Here is a 19,472-nt window from a genome sequence, read left to right as displayed (position 1 = left end):
TGCTGTATAACACCAGGAGCTCAGCTCAGTGGTCTGTGTTGACCTAGAGGAGTGGGATGAAGGGGGAGAGACGCTTAAAAGGGAGGGGATGTATGTATACATACAGCTGATGCGCTTTGTTGTACAGCAGAAACACAGCATTGGAAAGCAATTATGCTCCAATAAAGAAAATTAGAACCCAAGAACACATACATTTGCTTTTCTTCAAACTCAGCCCTTCATTGGGGCCATTATGTCTTCCTGGCCCTCCCTTACATCACAGTTTACTTCTAGCAAAGAAAACAATATTCATTATTTATTCTGCTGCACATATTTATATTAAAGCTCCCTATTCTAGGACATCAGCAGGCTCCCTTTCAACTCTGAGTCAGCAGATGAAGGAAACGTCCTGAGGGATAAACAGTCAATATTCCCTTTTCCTTTCCTCCACCAGTACCCATGAACATGGCCATGTCCCTTATCTTCTCTGGACATTAGCTGTGCACTTTTTTTTCTTTTTTTTCTTTTTTTTTTTTTTTTAGCTGTGCACTTCTAAGTTGAAGAGATTGGAGGGGATGAAAGCTAGGACCCCTTCAACCACTAACATTCTGCACTGCATGTCTACATTCTCCAGAGAGCTGCCATTCTCCTGTGTAATGGTCAGGCCTAGCTAGTCTGTGGAAATGGAAATCAGGTAAAACAAAGCCAACAAGAGACTTCTCTGGTGATACAATGGTTAAGACTCTGTGCCTCCAATGCAGGGGTGTGGGTTTGATCCCTGGTCAAGGAACTATGATCCCATATGCCACATAGTGCAGTCAAAAAAACAAACAAAAAAAGCAAACAGAACATCCCTAGCTTGAACTATAAATTATATGCAATCATTTTGCACAACAGCAAAGAAACCAATTTTTTTTTTTACATGAATGGTGCTGAGAAATATTGACATGTGTCCACTGAAAACCAATGCACAACCTAAAAGTTGAGAACGATGCTTTATTCAGCAGACTGGCTAAGGACTTTTCCCTGAAAACAGCCTTTTAGCTCTGAGGGTCTGTTCTGAAGATGAGGGAGTAGCCAGGATATATAATTTTTGCAACAAAAACTAAGTAGTTGGAATTTCAAAAGATTACTGTTAATTAAAGAAAAAAGACATCTTACGTTAATGAATTTAACACTTTTCTTTGTACAGGAAGATTCAAGAGTCTTCATTGAAATCATTCCTTTGATGTGTGCCTGGACTATGTAGGGCCATTATCCTGCTTTTCTCCACCTGAATTCCCTCCTGGTGCACAGTGGAGGAGGGTGGGAAGAGGGGGCGGCTGCAGTGGCTGATGGTTTGCTGGACATAACATTCTTTGTTTACTGATATGGCAAATGACACTTTCATCCACACATGACTTGTGTATCTCTGGTAGTTTTATTCATTAGGACAAGGACAAATATTAAAGAGAGTATTCCATTGCCATGAGCGAAAGTTGGGAGGGGACAGGAGCAGCATGTGGAGGGGCAGGGTAGAATAGGAACTACCTGCATCCCACCAAATTATCTCTAAATATGTATATAAGTGATCTAAAGAGAGCAGGTAACTTTGATACTTTCATCCTTAATTTGAAATGTTAAAAAATTAATTATTTTGATACATCATAATTCCAACTAGTCTATGTCAGGTAGCATAGTGGGATGCATAGTGACCCTCAAAAAGATATGTCCAGGGACTTCTCCGGTAGACCAGTGGCTAAGGCTCTGTGCTCCCAAGGTACCCGGGTTCGATCCCTGGTCAGGGAAACAGACCCCACAAGTCCCAACTATGAGTTCACATACCACAACAAAGATAAAAGATCTCGAGTGTGGTGACTAAGACCCAGCACAGATAATACATAAATATTTATTTTTTCAAAAAGAGAGATGATCACATCCCAATTGTTCAGTTCAGTCACTCAGTCATGTCCGACTCTTTGTGACACCATGGACTGCAGCATACCAGGCTTCCCTGTCCATCACCAACTCCTGGAGTCCACCCAAACTCATGTTCATTGAGTCGGTGATGCCATCCAACCATCTCATCCTCTGTCGTTCCTTCTCCTCCTGCCCTCAATCTTTTCCAACATCACTGTCTTTTCAAATGAGTCAGCTCTTCACATCAGGTGGCCAAAGTATTGGAGTTTTAGCTTCAACATCAGTCCTTCCAAAGAACATTCAGGACTGACCTCCTTTAGGATGGACTGGTTGGATCTCCTTGTAGTCCAAGGGACTCTCAAAAGTCTTCTCCAACACCACAATTCAAAAGTATCAATTCTTCGGTGCTCAGCTTTCTTCACAGTCCAACTCTCGCATCCATCCATGACCACTAGAAAAACCATAGCCTTGACTAGTGGACTTTTGTTGGCAAAATAATGTCTCTGCTTTTTAATATGCTGTCTAGGTTGGTCATAACTTTCCTTCCAAGGAGTAAGCGTCTTTTAATTTCATGGTTGTAGCTACCATCTGCAGTGATTTTGGAGCCCCCCAAAATAAAGTCTGACACTGTTTCCCCATCTATTTGCTATGAAGCGATGGGACCATATGCCATGATCTTAGTTTTCTGAATGTTGAGCTTTAAGCCAATTTTTTCACTCTCCTCTGTCATTTTCATCAAGAGACTCTTAAGCTCTTCTTCACTTTCTGCCATAAGGGTGGTGTCATCTGCATATCTGAGGTTATTGATATTTCTCCCAGCAATCTTGATTCCATCTTGTGCTTCATCCAGCCCGGCGTTTCTCATGATGTACTCAGCATATAAGTTAAATAAACAAGATGACAATATACAACCTTGTGTACTCCTTTTCCTATTTGGAACAAGTCTGTTGTTCCATGTCCAGTTCTAACTGTTGTTTCCTGACCTGCATACAGATTTCTCAAGAGGCAGGTCAGGTGGTCTGGTATTCCCATCTCTTTCAGAATTTTCCACAGTTTGTTTTGATTAGAGCCTGTGAATGTAACCTTATATGATAAAAGAGTGAAAGCTACTTTTTATGGCAAATGATATGATTAAGAATACTGAAAATGAAAAATAAAAGGATATTGAAAAGGGTAAGTGTACATCTTAAGGCAATAGAAGGAAAATAATAAAGATAAGACAAGAAAATAATTTAAGAAGCAAAAACAATATAAGAAAAGCTGGTTCTTTGAAAATATGAAATAGAAAAAATTAAAAGACTGACAAAAAAAAAGAGACTATAAAGTAAGCAACCAGAAATGAAAGTGTGGAAGTCTAGGTAGAATAGAGATCTTTCTACAGTATGAAACAATAATAATATGAAATGTTATGCCAGTAAATTTGAACTAAGAAAAGATTTATAATTTCTTAGAAATTTTTATAAATTCCTAAAATCCACAGAAAAACATATATGAGGATAGATCATTCAGTATGAAAAATAATTTTATAATTAGATACTACAAATTTTAATGAAAATATTAATTAAGTGGAAAATTAGAAAACAAAATCTTACCCTCTAAGTTGAAGAATTACACAAAAATGTTTTTAAAAACTAGAAAATATTTTCAACAAATATGACAGACAAATGTTAATATAGTAAATGTTCAAAAAATACTTTCTAACACATACAGAGGTAAACATCCAAGTGGAAAATAGAAAAGACACAGGTATGCATAATTTACAAAAGCAGAAATCAAATAGGCTTTGATTTTTTTTTTAATCTACCCTTTGTTCAACAAACAAATAAACCAAACCAAATCAAACAAAAGCAAAAATCTGAGAAAAGTTTTGGTCTCAGTCTAACTATAAACTGACAGATAATTTAAGAAACATATGAACATTGGCATAAAGGTGTACTCTGGTGTAATAATGGAGAAGGAAATGGCAACCTGCTCCAGTATTCTTGGCTAGAGAATCCCAGGGATGGAGGAGCCTGGTGGGCTACCATCTATGGGGCCGCACAGAGTCAGACACGACTGAAGCGACTTAGCAGCAGCAGCAGCAGCTGGTGTGATACTGGTCAGAGCTTAACTTGACATATTGCTGGATAGCACTTTGAAAATACATAGAAAACACTTTAAAAATATGTACATTCCTTAGATTCAACAATTCTAGTTCTGTAATTTACTCCAGGAAAAATTCATGGATTTGCAGAAAACTTATTTCTAGGGACATTCATGTTTTTACTAGAGAAAGTTGGTAACAAACTAAATATCTAGATATGGGAAAAACAACACTTTGCGACTTTTAAAGGCAGTGCTGTAATGGTGCAAAGGTAGACCAGTAGACCAACAGAACAGAACATAAGAGTCCAGAAATAGACTTGCACAGACACAACCAACAGAAGCATCAGTAAATTCACTGGGGGAAAAATGATCTGGTCAATGAATGGTGTTAGAACAATTGAATATTTGTATGGGAGAATGAACTTCAAACTCTAGCTCACATCATAGACAAAATTAGTTTCTAGGGGATCATAGCTCTAAAGGTCCAGGTAAAATTATCAAGCTTCCAGAAGAAGGCATAAACAAATAGCCTCCTGAGTTTATAGTGGGTAAAACTTCCTTAAGTAGGATACTAAAAGCTTTAACCACAAAAGAAAAAGAAGTGATAAATTGGACTTTATTGTAGTTAAAATCTTCTATTCATCAAAAGACATCACTTTGTGAAATTAGCATTTCATAAAAGAGTCTATCCAACAGCTGGTAAGCATATATGAAAGATGTTCAACGTCATTACTCATCAGGTACATATACATTTAAATCACGGTTATATCAACATATATCCACCAAAATGGTTAAATTAAAAAGATCGAGAATGCCCATTGTTAGTGAAAGAAATTGACTCTCATACACCCCTGGTGGGAGTATCAATTGCTTCAACCTTGGCTAATAAAACTAAACATCCATTTATCCCATGATTCATGCCTCGGTACTCAAGAGGCATGAAAACATATTGGCACAAAGAGACTTATAGAAAAATGTTCACAGCCGCCTTAATCATAATAGCTACCCAACGGAAGTAACCCAAGGGTCTAACAGAAGAATGGATAAATTATGGTGTATTTATATAGCAAAATACTATGTGGCAACAAAAAAAGGAATGAACCATTGATAAGTGGATGAATCTTTTAATAAAACTATGTTGAATGAAATGCAGATCCAAAAGAGTACTTTTTAGGCCACACTGCAAGGCATGTGGGATCTTAATTTCTCAACCAGGGACTGAATCCATGGCCCCTGCAGTGGAAGCACAGAGTCTTAACCACTGGACCATCAGGGAAGTCCCCAAAAGAGTACTTTTAAAAAAATTATTCCACTTATGCAAAGTTAAAGAAAAGGCTGAAATGATCTACGGTGCTAAAAGTCAGAATAGAAAGAAGTACCTGAAGGGAAATATTGAAAAGGAAGGGATCTAAGGAAACCTGCATGCTGACGGAACATTCTGAATACTGCTTGTTACTCTTGTGATTCAGCTGCCCAATCGTGTCCAGCTCTTTGTGACCCCACGGACTGCAGCACGCCAGGCTTCCCTATCCAGTCCTTCACTATCTCCCAAAGTTTGCCCAAATTCATGTCCACCCAGCCATCTCATCCTCTGACGCCCTCTTCTCCTTCTGGCCTCAGTCTCTCCCAGCATCAGGGACTTGTCCAATGAGTCAGTGGTTCACATCAGATGACCAAAATACTGGAGCTTCAGCATTAGTCCTTCCAATGAGTATTCAGGGTTGATTTCCCTTCAGACTGACTAGTTTGATCTCCTTGCTGTCCAAGGGACTCTCAGGAGTCTTCTCCAGCACCACAGTTCAAATGCATCAATTCTTTGTTGTTCTGACTTCTTTATGGTCCGCTCTCACAACCAAACGTGACCACTGAGAAGGCCACAGCCTTGACTATATGTACCATTGTCGGCAAAGTAATGTCTGCTTTTTCAACACACTGTCTAGGTTAGTCCCAGCTTTCCTGTAAGAAGCAGTCGTCTTCTGATTTCATGGCTGTAGTCACCATCCACAGTGATTTTAGAGCCCAAGAAGAGGAAATCTGTCACCCTTTCCCCCCTCTATTTGCCATGCAGTAATGGGGCTGGATGCCACGACCTTAGTTTTTTAAATATTTAGTTTTAAGCTGGCTCTTTCACTCTCCTCCTTCACCCTCATCAAGAGGCTCTTTAGTTCCTCTTCGCTTTCTGCCATTAGAGTGATATCATCTGCGTATCTGAGGTTGTTGATGTTTCTCCTGCCTATCTTGATTCCAACTTGTAACTCATCCAGCCTGGCATTTCTCATGATGTGTCCAGTGTATAGGTTAAACAAACAGGGTGACAGCAGACAGCCCTGTCATACTCCTTTCTCAATCTTGAACCAATCAGCTGTTCCACACAGGGTTCCAACTGTTGCTTCTTGACCCACATACAGGTTTCTCAGGAGACAGGTAAGCTGGTCTGGTATTCCCATCTCTTTAAGAGCTTTCCACAGTCTGTTATGATCCACACAGTCAAAGGCTTTAGCATAGTTGATGAAACAGAGGTAGGTGTTTTTCTGGAATTCCCTTGCTTTCTCTATGATCCAGCGAATGTTGGTAATTTGATCTCCTGTCCCTCTTCTTTTTCTAAACCCAGCCTGGACATCTGTAAGTTCTTGATATGCATGATTCTGAAGCCTAGCATGCAAGATTTTAAGCAGGACCTTACTAGCATGGGAGATGAGTGCAATTGTCCGATGGTTAGCACATTTTTTAGTACTACCCTTCTTAGGAATTGGGATGAGGATTGATCTATTCCAGCCCTGCGGCCACTGTGGAGCCTTGCAGATTTGCTGACATATTGAATGCAACACCTTGATGGCATCATCTTTTAGGGTTTTGAATAGTTCTACTGGAATTCCATCGCATCCACTGGCTTTATGAACAGCAGTGCTTCCTAAGGCCCACTTGACTTCGCACTCCAGAATGTCTGCCTCTGGATGACTAACCACACCATCATAGTTATCAGGTTCATTAAGATCTTTTTTGCACAGCTCTTCCATGTATTCTTTCCACCTCTTCTTGATCTCTTCAGTGTCTATTAGGTCTCTACATTTCTGTCTTTTTTGTGCCCATCTTTGGGCAAAGTGTTCCCTTGATATTTCAATTTTCATGAAGAGATTGCTAGTCTTTACCCTTCTGTTGTTTTCTGCTGGTCTTATGCACTATTCACTGAGGAAGTTCTTCTCGTCTGTCCACGCTATTCTTTGGAACTCTGCATTTAGTTGGATGTACCTTTCCCTTTCTGCCTTGCTTTTCACTTCTCTTCTTTCAGCATACAGACTAGGCTGGGGCTAATAGATGACAAATATGTAAGCATTTATTGAGATGAATAAGGAGAGCCAACCAGTCCATTCTAAAAGAGATCAGTCCTGGGTGTTCATTGGAAGGACTGATGCTAAAGCTGAAACTTCAATACTTTGGCCACCTCATGCGAAGAGTTGACTCACTGGAAAAGACTCTGATGCTGGGAGGGATTGGGGGCAGGAGAAGGGGATGACAGAGGAAGAGGTGGCTGGATGGCATCACCGACTCGATGGACATGAGTTTGAGTGAACTCCGGGAGTTGGTGATGGACAGGGAGGCCTGGCGTGCTGCGATTCATGGGGTCACAAAGAGTCAGACACGACTAAGCGACTGAACTGAACTGAATTGACACTAAAAATACAGTTTTTGATATGTAACTTGTAGCATTAAAACTTTTAAACAGATGTTGTAATAGAATCATGAATAATATGGGGAAAGGTCAACTTTATATTAAGTAAAAACAAGTTTTATTCATTGATTTATCCATTCAACAAACACTTATTGGGCATATATTAAATGCTAATCATTGACAGAGGACACAGAATAATAGTGAATAAAATAGAAAATGTCTCTGTATCAGGCAGCTTACAATCTAGTGAAAAGTTTGGTAAGAAATAACTATATGTAAAATCACACTTATATGTGGAATTTGTTTTTTAAAGATTGAATTTATATGTATGGGAAACAGACCGGTGGTTACCAGAGACAGGGGGAACATGGAGGAGGGGAGGCAAGATAAGTGAAGGTGGCCAAAAGGTACAAATTGTCAGTTATACAATAAATAAATCCTGAGGATTACAATATACAGCATGGTGATCATAGTTAATAATACTGTATTGTATATTTGAAAGATGCTATAAGAGTAGATCTATTTTAAGTAGAACCTAGTTGCTTTACAATTTTGTGTTAGTTTCTGCTATATAACACAGTGACTCAGCTATATGTTGTATACATATCCCCTCTCTCCCACACCCCCCCATCCCACCCATCTAAGTCATCACAGAGCACCACGCTGAGCTCCTTGTGCTATACAGCAGGTTCCCACTAGCAATCTGTTTTACATATGGTAGCGTACATATGTCAGTCCTAATCTCCCAATTCACCCCACTCTACCCTTACCCCCACTAAATTCTCACTACACAGGCACAAAAATGCAACTGTGTATGATGTGGATGTTAACTAAAGAGTAACATTTAGCAGTGTATGCTGCTGCTGCTGCTAAGTCGCTTCAGTCGTGTCCGACTCTGTGCGACCCCATGGACTGCAGCCTACCAGGCTCCTCCGTCCATGGGATTTTCCAGGCAAGAGTACCAGAATGGGGTGCCATCCCCTTCTCCGTAGCAATGTATACATGTAACCAAATCTCTATGTAACCCAAAACTAATACAATGTTATAGGTCAATTATACCTCAATTTTACAAATGAAAGTTTGTGTAACGAATACATTGAGTTAAAATGTGTTGTTGTTATTATAGTGTTAGTCACTCAGTCGTGACCGACTCTTTGTGACCCAGTGGACAGTAGCCCCCCAGGCTCCTCTGATAATGGGATTCTCCAGGCAAGAATACTGGAGTGGGTAGCCATTCCTTTCTCCAGGGGATCTTGCCAAGCCAGGGACTGAACCCAGGTCTCCTGCATTGCAGGCAGATTCTTTACTATCTGAGCCGCCAGGGAAGCCCTAAAATATATTACGTATCAGTAAAAATAGAAAGGAAAGATCTTTAGCACTGAGTGTTAGGGTAGTTAGTTACTAGATTCTTGAAGAAAATGTCACTCTGCTCCATTCTCACGTTGTCTTGCACACACCTCATATGCAGTAAACATTTTTTGAATGAGTGAGTGAAGGCATGATTGTCACCGTATAAAATCTATACTTTTTCAGATAATAAAAATAAATCTGTTTTCTGTCAAAACCCCAAAGTTATAAAATATATTGTCTACATTGCAAAGATAATTACAAAGAAATGTTTACAAATTTTTTGGTAAGTTATTATAACTATTGAATTATCTGAAATGCTCTTTGCATATCTATTTAAATCTATTTTAAAACATGAATTATTCCACAGCAAAAACAATGAGTACATAGAGAACAGTGCATTATTGTAGTGTGTGTGCATGTGTGTACACACTCATTTTGCCAATACATGTTTAAAATAAGCATAGAATAAAAGACTGGAAAATTTTAACAGTGGTATCTGTTTGGAGGATTACAAGTAATTTTTTATTATCTTTGCTTTTATCATTTTCTACAATGACGAACACACTGCTTTCAAAATAGGAAAAAAATGTTATTGACATTGCACGGAATATAGGCATCTTGGTTCTAGCTATTTCTCAGCAGAGAGCAAACCACACTATGCTCCCTAGGAACTTATAGCTTCTAAGTTTTGACAGCTGTGTAACACCTGGAGCAGCTATATATAACCTGAATGAACCTCTTTAAAGCAATTGGTGTGGAAGTTATTATTAATAAAAGAAAGAGGACAAAAAGGCAGCCAGGAAAAACTTAATTGGTATCATGAAATGGTTTCTGCAGAGTTATTTGCTAAGCCAGGGTCTTTCGTTGAACATGAGGTCAAAGTCTTTAAATCAAAACTGGGAAAGAATATGGACTGCAGTCGAGTATTTGTCTAACTGCTAAATCATATCCTTGCCTTTATTATTGACTTGTAGAATAGCCTTCAGAAAATTTATACAACTTGATTTCTCATTTATAAAATAGAATAATCTCTAATTAGAGTTCTGCTGCAGTTTCCCATGTGGCCGTCACAAACCTAAACTGTATTTCTACCTCAAAAGATCCACAATAGGGCACACACCCAGGTCCCCAATTGACCACTGTTCATTTCTTCCTTAAACCCTTTCATGTGCCATATCATAGAACACAAAACTCTATACTAAAGAAAAAGTTATTGCATGCAAATAAGTTAGAAAGGGAATTTAGGTTATTTAGAAGTGTACAATCTGTGATTGGTCTGATCATTTGATACAGAACAGTTAAACGAAAAGTTAACTCTGGAGGTTAACTCTTGCTGTATGTACATCCTCATTTCTCTAAATGTTCATAAAGTCATTCAGCTATGTGAATCCACTTCACTTTGCAAGCCCTTTCTTTCAGAGCAAGTCATGTGTTCTAGAAAAGTATTCTAGATAACACTAATGTTAATTGTAAGCAATGTATAGACTCATGCACATATGTACATATATGGTGATGGTTAATTTTTTTTTAAGAAGGATCTTGTTTTTGGCTGCATCAGGTCTTAGTTACAGCACAGGATCTTAGTTGCAGTATATGCGCTCTAGTTCCCTGACCAAGCTTTGAACCTAGGCCCCCTGCATTGGGAATCTTAGCCACTGGACCACCAAGTGGTCCATCACAAGTCCTTTGTGATGGTTCACTTTATGTGTCAACTTGAATAGGTCACAAGAGGCCCAGATATTTGGTCACACATGATTCTGAGTGTGTAAATGGTAGTGTTTCTGAGTGATATTAACATTTGAATCAGTGGACTTAGTAAAGCATTTTCCCTTCCTTAATGTGGGTGGACCTCATCCAATCAGTTGAAGGCCTGAATAGAACAAAAAGGCTTACTAACCCCCAAGTAAGAAAGAATTCTTCCTGCTTCTTTCAAACTGAGACATTAACTTTTTTCCCTTCCTCCAAACTTGAACTGAAACATCTGCTATTCCTGAGTCTAAAGCTTACAACATTTGGACTGGACTAAGCCATCTTCAGTACTGGTTCTTAGACTTTTGGATTTAAGTAAGAACTAGGCCACTGGCTCTCCTGAGTCTCTAGCTTTCTAACTCACTCTGCAGACCTTGAGACTTGCCACCCTCCATCACTGTTTGAGCCAATTTGTCTGTGTGTTTATCTATCTATTGATATCAATCTCTCTATACTTGGGGGGGGGAGGGGTAGAATACTGAATAATACAGTGTGAAAGATTTGTGTACTGAAACTATAAAAGGCTGCTGAAAAAAATTAATGAGGCACCAGTCAGTGCAAAGACCTCTCACATTCATGGATTGGAAGACATTATTGTCCACACTATCTAAGGTGACCTACACATTTAATGTGAGCCCTATCAAAATCTCAATGATATTTTTGCAGAAATAGAAAAATCCATCCTAAAATTCATATGAAATTTCAACTGGCCCTGAATAACCAAAACAAGCTTAAAAAAGAAAAACAAAGTTGGAGATCTTACATTTCCTGATTTCAAAATTTATTACAGGGCTACAGTAGTCAAAACAATATGGTTCTATCATAAAGACAGACTCATAAACCAAAGGAATAAGAAAGAGAGTCCAGAAACAAATTGCCGTATATGAAATCAAACAATTTTTGATAAGAATGTCAATATTATTCAGTGGGGAAAGGACAGGATTTTCAGCAAAGGGTGTTGGGAAAATGGGATATACATATGCCGGAAAAGAAAGCTGAACCCTTACCTTACACCATATACAAAAAATAACTCAGAATGAGTTAAAGATCTAAATGTAAAACCTAAAACTATACAACTCTTAGAAGAAAATAGGAAAGATTCATGACATTGACTTTGGCAATGGTTTCATAAATATGACACCAAAAGCATAAACTAGGAAAAAATAAATGAATTTGACTTCATCAAAAAAAAAATTTTTTTACATCAAAAGACACTGTCAATAGAATGAAACAAAAACCAGTTTATGGAGAGGGAGAAAATATTGGCAAATCATATATCTATAAGGGATTGATACCCACAATATGTAAAAAAAAACTCCTACAATTCAACAACAGCAACAACAGCAAAGCCCTATTGAAAAATAGGCAAAAGATCGGAATAAACATTTCTCCAAAGAAAATATACAGATTGCCAATAAGCTTCTGAAAAGATTCTTGGTATCTCTAATCATAGGGGAATAGAAATCTAAATCACAGTGAGATATTAAGTTGCACCCATTAAGATAACTACTGCTTCCCTGATGAGTCAGTGGGTAAAGAATCCACCTGCAATGCAGGAGATGCAGGAGATGTGGGTTCGATCTCTGGGTTGGGAAGATCCCCTGGAGGAAGAAATGGCAACCCACTCCAGTATTCTTGCCAGGATAATTCCATGGACAGAGGAGTCTGGCAGGCTATAGTTCAAAGGGTCACAAAGAGTTGGATACAACTGAGCAACTGAGCACAAGATAACTATTATCAAAAAGAAAAAGAACAGAAAATAGCAGGTGTTGATGAGGATGTCATGAAATTGGAATACTTATGTGCTACTGCTGAAAGTGTAAAACAGTACAATCCTTATGGAAAATAGTTTGGTTGTTACTCAAAACATAAAAATAGATTTACCATGTTATCCAGCAATTCCATTTCCAGTATATACTCAAAAGAATTCAAAGCGGGGACTTGAACCGACATTCACGTAAACAGATTGTACATTTATACTTACAGAAGCGTTTTTCACAATAGCCAAAAGGTGGAAGAAACCCAAGTACCCATCAGTGGGTAAATGGGTAAACAAAACATGGTGTTCATACACAATAGAATATGACTCAATCCTTAGAAAATAATGAAATTCTTACATATGCTACTACATAGATGAACTATGAAAGCATTATGTTAAGTGAAATAAGCCAATTACAAAAACACAAGTACTTTATTTTTTTGTTTGTTTTTTTTTGTTTTTTTTTTCCAAATACTTTATAATTACTCTTATGTGAGATACCTAGAGTTGTCAAATCTGAAGAAATAGAAAGTAGAATGGTGATTACCAGTGCCTAGGGGGAATAGGGGCTTCCCTGGTGGCTCAGATGGTAAAGGGTCTGACTACAATGCAGGAAACCTGGGTTCAATCCCTGGGTCAGGAAGATCCTTAGAGAAGGAAATGGCAACCCACTCCAGTACTCTTGCCTGGGAAATTCCATGGACAGAGGAGCCTTGTAGGCTACAGTCCATGGGGTCGCAAAGAGTTGGACACGACTGAGCGACTACACTTCACTTCTTCAGGGGGAGTAGAGAATAGAACATTATTTATCTATCTATCCTATTTGTGTGCTCAGTCATGTCTGACTCTTTGCACAACTCCATGGCACTGAACTGAATACTTTAAAGTGTCCAAAATGTTAAATTTTGTGATTTGTATATTAGTCCAAAATAAAAAATAATCTTGAAAAAAGTGCAAAAGTTTTGTTGGGGGAAATATTTGTGAGAGAGAATGGGAAGGGAACTAGAGAGATCTGAGAGACCCACCAGACCAGGAAGCAATTTCTTGTCTAAGGAAGGAATGGAGAAATGGAAGGAAGATATAATGGAAGCACCCTAGACTTCAATTCAGTTTAAAGAAAATTTGACAAGTTCATTGGCCAGTGTCCATCATCACAAGTCCTTGTTTTCTCCAAGAAATGGGCATAAGGGTTATTGGCCATTTAAGGAAGCAGCCCTAGGAAACGTCAGTGGGTTTGAGCACACAGCCACTGGAGCCTTTGACCAATGACACTCTGTAGTGGGAGATCAGCAAAAAACATACTCTCATGATCACCCAAAGGCTTTGCGTGGTCTGCTCACATCATCACTCTTGACCCCTCTGCCTGCTTCCACTTACATCTTGTGTTCCAGCCACACTGGTCTTGCCAGTCCTTAGAGACACTGGGCATGTTCCTACTGTAGAACCTCTGTGCATGTTACTGTGGCTGAATGTTCTTCTCCTGGGTTTCGATGTGGTTTGCTCCTTCACTTCCTTCACATTTTTACCCAAATACCACTTTCCCAGTGAAGCCTGCTCTGGCCACACTATCTAAAATTTTAGTACCCCTTCACTGACTTTCATACACATACTTTCTATCTCTCTTCTCAGCTATTTTTTGCTTACCATTTATCAGTTTAAGACATAATGTACTCATTTATTTATATTATTAGTTTCCTATCTCTCTTATTAGAGAGCAAATTTCACATCAACAGGAGCTCTGACTTGATTGGTTATTGTTGTTTATTCAGCAAGTAGAATAGTACAGAGAATATATTAAGCATTCAATAAATATCTGCTGGATAAAACATTGAACAAACAGAAGAAAAAAAGATTGAAAATATTAATACTTCTATTGCTGATGTACAGATGAGTCACTACAAGAAATCCAGAGGGACATCTTCTCGACAACATTTTGTTCACAGTCCAAATTTCCATGCGTACCTAGAAGGAAGAGACTTCATGAAAAATCTTTAATTCAAACTTTTCTCAAGTTCAGAAAGATTTTTCATGACAAAAACCAAAAGCTTTTAAAGATGAAACTAAGACAAAAGGGTCATCATCAAAGGGCACCCAAACCAACATGAAGTGACTCCTTTTGAGTAAGAATAGGATAATTCGTGAGTCTAAAAATTTACTGAAAGCAATTGATTCAAACACATTGAACGTTTTGAAACTCATAGTTCTTGATGATAAAAAGAAAGAAAAGTAAAATTTAAACAACATCAAAAACAAAAACCTGACCCTTGAGACACAAGTAGGAAAGTTAAGGTATGGACTTCTTAACCCAAAGACTGGCAAATAAAATACACGGGTTCAACATTTATCTTAATTTCAGGATAACCAAATTGCTTTAGTTGATAAGAAAACATCTTTCTTTTCAAAAAATATCGAGTCAGTGAATGAGGAAATATAATAATTTTTAAATCATCAGTTTGCAACCCCTCATGAAATGTTTGATTCAACCGAACATCATCATGGGTGAAGTGATTAGAGGAGAACTTGATGGGGAACTTACAAATAAGATATCAAGTTATCACCCATTGAAAAAAGTAAGCAATCTTAGCATCAGTAGAGGTCGAAGAAGCAGACCTGGTGTGATGTAATACAAAACACACAGCATCGCCTATGAAGTGTTCTGGCCAAGAAAGCAGAAGCTGAACCTAATCCAGCTCCAGTACTAACTTCCATTTACAGGAATCGTGAGAGACAGAAGGATACGTGACAGGGCACCACTAGGAAAAGCAGACAAACCCAGAAGGGACATCCTCAGGACAACTGACCCAACTTTTGAAGCAAGTAAATATCACGGGGAAAAGTGGTGGGAGATTGTTCTGGATATTTTTTAAACACTGAACAACTGAATCTCTGCTGACTTCTTCTTTGGATCCTCATTCGGATGAGTCAAATGTAAAAAATTTTGTTGAGACAATTGAAGACATCTGATGATGGTTTGGGTATCAGAAGGCACCAAAGAATTATTATTTATTATGCTATATATGAATGATGTCATTGTAGTTAGGTAAAAAAAAAAAATTTGTATTTGTAGGTTCATTGAACTATGGAAGAAAGAATGACCATCTTATATATTTAAGTACATTTAGAACACTTTAGGAGAAGAGGAAAGTCGATTAAGCCAATGGGGCAAAAACACAATAATTATTTAAAATACATAATGGATATAATGTATGTGGCTTATCATCCTCTCCATTTTGCATGTGCTTGAAAATTTTCATAAAATAATTAAACACAATGGTTTACCCTAATTCTCAAGAATCAGAGTTTACCATAAGTTAACCAACTTATGCTACAACATCCCACAATATTTATTTTTATTATTTTTTTCCTTTCACCACACCCCAAGGCATGTGGAATCTTACTTCCCCAACCAGGGAAAGCACAAACTCTTAACCACTGGAATGCCTGAGAAGTCCAACATCCCACAATATTAATTCATTTAAGTAAAGAAAAAACATAGCTTTACAATATTTAACCTTGAAACAAGTATTTGGGAGGTATGATAGCCACTGAAGGCAAAAGAGAAGGGACAACAGAGGATGAGATGGTTCAATAGCATCAACGACTCAGTGGACATGAATTTGAGCAAACTCTGTGAGATAGTGAAGGACAGAGGAGCCTGGCATGGTGCAGTCCATGGAGTCACAAAAGTCAGATACAACTGAGTTACTAAACAACAACAACAACATGATATCCATTAATTCAACCTAAATTTTACTTAAACCATATTATGAATCAACCATAGTTCTTGATGCTGGGAATATAGCAATGAACAAATCCCTTTTCTCTTGGAACTTACATACTAGTAAGAGTGAGAGAGACAAATAAATAAAAATACTAGTAATAAGTATGTTCCTTGAAGAAGATAAAGTAAAGGAAGAAGAGAGAGAAACAGGACAGCAGAAGTGGAGGATACTTGAAAAAAGGTGGACAGGAAAGAAATTTCTTTTTTTTTTTTTTTGATTTAATAAAGTTTTATTTTTCAAAATGTACAGCTGGTGGGACCTGTTCATGCATCTTCACCAGCAGCTGGGGCATCTCCACCCTTGGTGTTTCTGGTGTAAATCACTTGAGCTCTGTGCTTTGAAACCAGTTTAATAAGTCCTTTACTAAGGAGTTCCTGAAGGGCTGCTCTGGCCAGGGAACCACGAATCTTCAGTCTCTCAGAGACCACAGCTGGAGTTATAAGCTTATAGAGCTTCTTTACAGAGTTTGTCATATGTTGCTTTGTCAAACAAGACTAGGTTATTGAGCTTGTCCCGAACTTTGCCTTTGGACCACTTCTTCTTTTTGGCCTTGCCCCCAGATTTGTTCACTGGATCTTTGTCTTTCTTGGCCGACTTTCCGGCATCTTTCTTCTTCTTGTCGTCCTTGGGCGGCATAGCGAAGCCCGGAGAGCAGCTGCAACCACTGCCGCCTCGCTAAGATGTCGGACAAAAAGTAGGAAAGAAATTTCTAAAGAGGTGATGTGTGTGCATGCTCAGTCATGTCCGACTCTTTGCAATCCCACAAACTACTGTAGCCTGTCAGGTTCCTCTGTCCATGGAATTCTCCAGGCAAGAATACTGGAGTGAGTAGCCATTCCCTTCTCCAGGGGATCTTTCTGACCCAGTTACTGAACCAGATCTCCTGCATTGCGGGCAGACTCTTTGCTATCTGAGCCACCAGGGAAACCCAGAGAGGTGATACCTGAACTTAAATCAAAATGGTGTTAGGAGTGCTCGCTTCGGCAGCCTGATGTGAAGTCTCTCAGTCGTGTCTGACTTTTTGGGACCTCATGGACTGTAGCCTACCAGGCTCCTCCATCCATGGGATTTTCCAGGTAAGAGTACTGGAGTGGGTTGCCATTTGAATTGGAAAGATACAGAGATTAGCAGGGCCCCTGTACCAGGATAACACACAAAGTCATGAAGCGTCCCATATGTTTTTATACAGAGTGAAGTGAATGAGAAAGAGAAAGATAAGTATCATATTCTAACATATATGGAATCTAGAAAAATGGTACTGAGGAATTTATTTACAGGCAGCAATGGAGAAACAGACATAGAGAATAGACTTATGGACATGGGGAGAGGGGAGGAGAGGGTGAGATGTATGGAAAGAGTAACATGGAAACTTACATTACCATGTATAAAATAGATAGCCAACGGGAATTTGCTAAAAGGCTCAGCAAACTCAAACAGGAGCTCTGCATCAATCTTAGAGGGGTGGGATGGGGCGGGAGATGGGAGGGAGCTTCAGAAGGGAGGGGATATATGTACACCTATGGCTGATTCATGTTGAGGTTTGACAGAAAACAACAAAATTCTGTAAAGCAATTATCCTTTGATAAAAAAAAATAAAAAGAAATTTAAAAGAGACACATGTACCCCAATGTTCATCGCAGCACTGTTTATAATAGCCAGGACATGGAAACAACCTAGATGTCCATCAGCAGATGAATGGATAAGAAAGCTGTGGTACACATACACAATGGAGTATTACTCAGCCATTAAAAAGAATACATTTGAATCAGTTCTGTTGAGATGGATGAAACTGGAGCTAATTATACAGAGTGAAGTAAGCCAGAAAGAAAAACACCAATACAGTCTACTAACACATATATATGGAATTTAGAAAGATGGCAATGATGACCCTGTATGCAAGACAGCAAAAAAGACACAGATGTGTATAGTGGACTTTTGGACTCAGAGGGAGAGGGAGAGGGTGGGATGATTTGGGAGAATGGCATTGAAACATGTATACTATCATGTAAGAATCGAATCACCAGTCTATGTCCGATGCAGGATACAGCATGCTTGGGGCTGGTGCACGGGGATGACCCAGAGGGATGTTGTGGGGAGGGAGGTGGGAGGGGGGTTCATGTATGGGATCGCATGTACACCCGTGGTGGATTCATGTCAATGTATGGCAAAACCAATACAGTATTGTAAAGTAAAAAAAAGTAAAAATAAAAATTTAAAGTATAAAAAAAAAAAGAAATGGTGTTAGGAGCATAGCATATGAAGATCTAGGCAATGAAGCTGGCTGGGGTGGAGGAAGAGATAAGTGTAAAATCTTTGAATTGTAAAAGAACTAGATATATTAGAAGGACACTATAATTAAAAAGGAGGAAGTATGGGCAAGAGGATTAGGGAACAAATCTTGTAAGCCATGATAAGGAATTTAGATTTTATTCTCAATATGGTGACAAACCATTGAACAATATGAAGCAGAAGAATGACATAATTAGATTGCTTGATAGCTTCAAAAGCTTAATAGCTTTTGAATTTGTGCATCTGAGTTAATAGCAAGATTGGCCTAAAACTTTCTTTTTTCATTTTATCCTTGAATGGTTTTGGTGTCAAAGTTATATTAGTATAATAAAAAAAAAGTAGAAAACATTCCTTCATTTTTATTCTCTAAAACATTTTATAGAAGACTAGAATTATCTGCTCTTTAAATAATTTATAAATATTGCCTATAAAACTATCTGATCCAGATATTACTTTATGCACAGATTTGTGTCCAACTTATTTAGTAGCTAAATATCTCTTTATGTCTCCCAGTTGCTTAGTTGAATTTGGTAAGTTCTATTCTTCTAAGAGGAGAAGGAAATGGCAACCCACTCCAGTATTCTTGCCTGGGAAATCCCATAGATGGAGGAGCCTGGCAGGCTATAGTCCATGGGGACACAAAGAGTCAGAAATGATTGCGTGAACAATAGCATAGCATTCTTCTAAGAACATACATTTTTTCCATTTAAAAATATATTTATGTAGCCTTACATTTCTAAAATGAAGTAAAAGGGACTAGATTTGCCTCTGAACTGAAATAACTGTTAATTGTTGGAAAAATAGATAAAACGAAGTTTTGAGTACATCTGGACATCAGGCAACAAAAAACAGTGAGCCCTGAGAGATGGAAAGACGAAAAAGATGAACGCTGTAACCGAAAACACTTCCA

The 19,472-nt window shown here is 38.4% G+C and overlaps 1 non-coding gene and 1 pseudogene across 1 annotated transcript; one reads left to right on the top strand and one right to left on the bottom strand.

Moving 5' to 3' along the window:
- Positions 1–16,469: 16,469 nt before the first annotated feature.
- Positions 16,470–16,973, bottom strand: LOC138434531 (small ribosomal subunit protein eS25 pseudogene; annotated as a pseudogene).
- A 375-nt stretch (positions 16,974–17,348) lies between these two features.
- Positions 17,349–17,454, top strand: LOC138434853 (U6 spliceosomal RNA). The gene has a single exon (XR_011254921.1). It is a non-coding gene; the product is annotated as a U6 spliceosomal RNA (small nuclear RNA).
- Positions 17,455–19,472: the final 2,018 nt, after the last annotated feature.

The sequence above is a fragment of the Ovis canadensis genome, chromosome 2 (genome assembly GCF_042477335.2).
Source record: "Ovis canadensis isolate MfBH-ARS-UI-01 breed Bighorn chromosome 2, ARS-UI_OviCan_v2, whole genome shotgun sequence".
NCBI classification, from domain to species: Eukaryota; Metazoa; Chordata; class Mammalia; order Artiodactyla; family Bovidae; genus Ovis; species Ovis canadensis.
The sequence above is the reverse complement of the archived record's forward strand: the minus strand, read 5'-3'. Positions and strand labels throughout refer to the sequence as shown.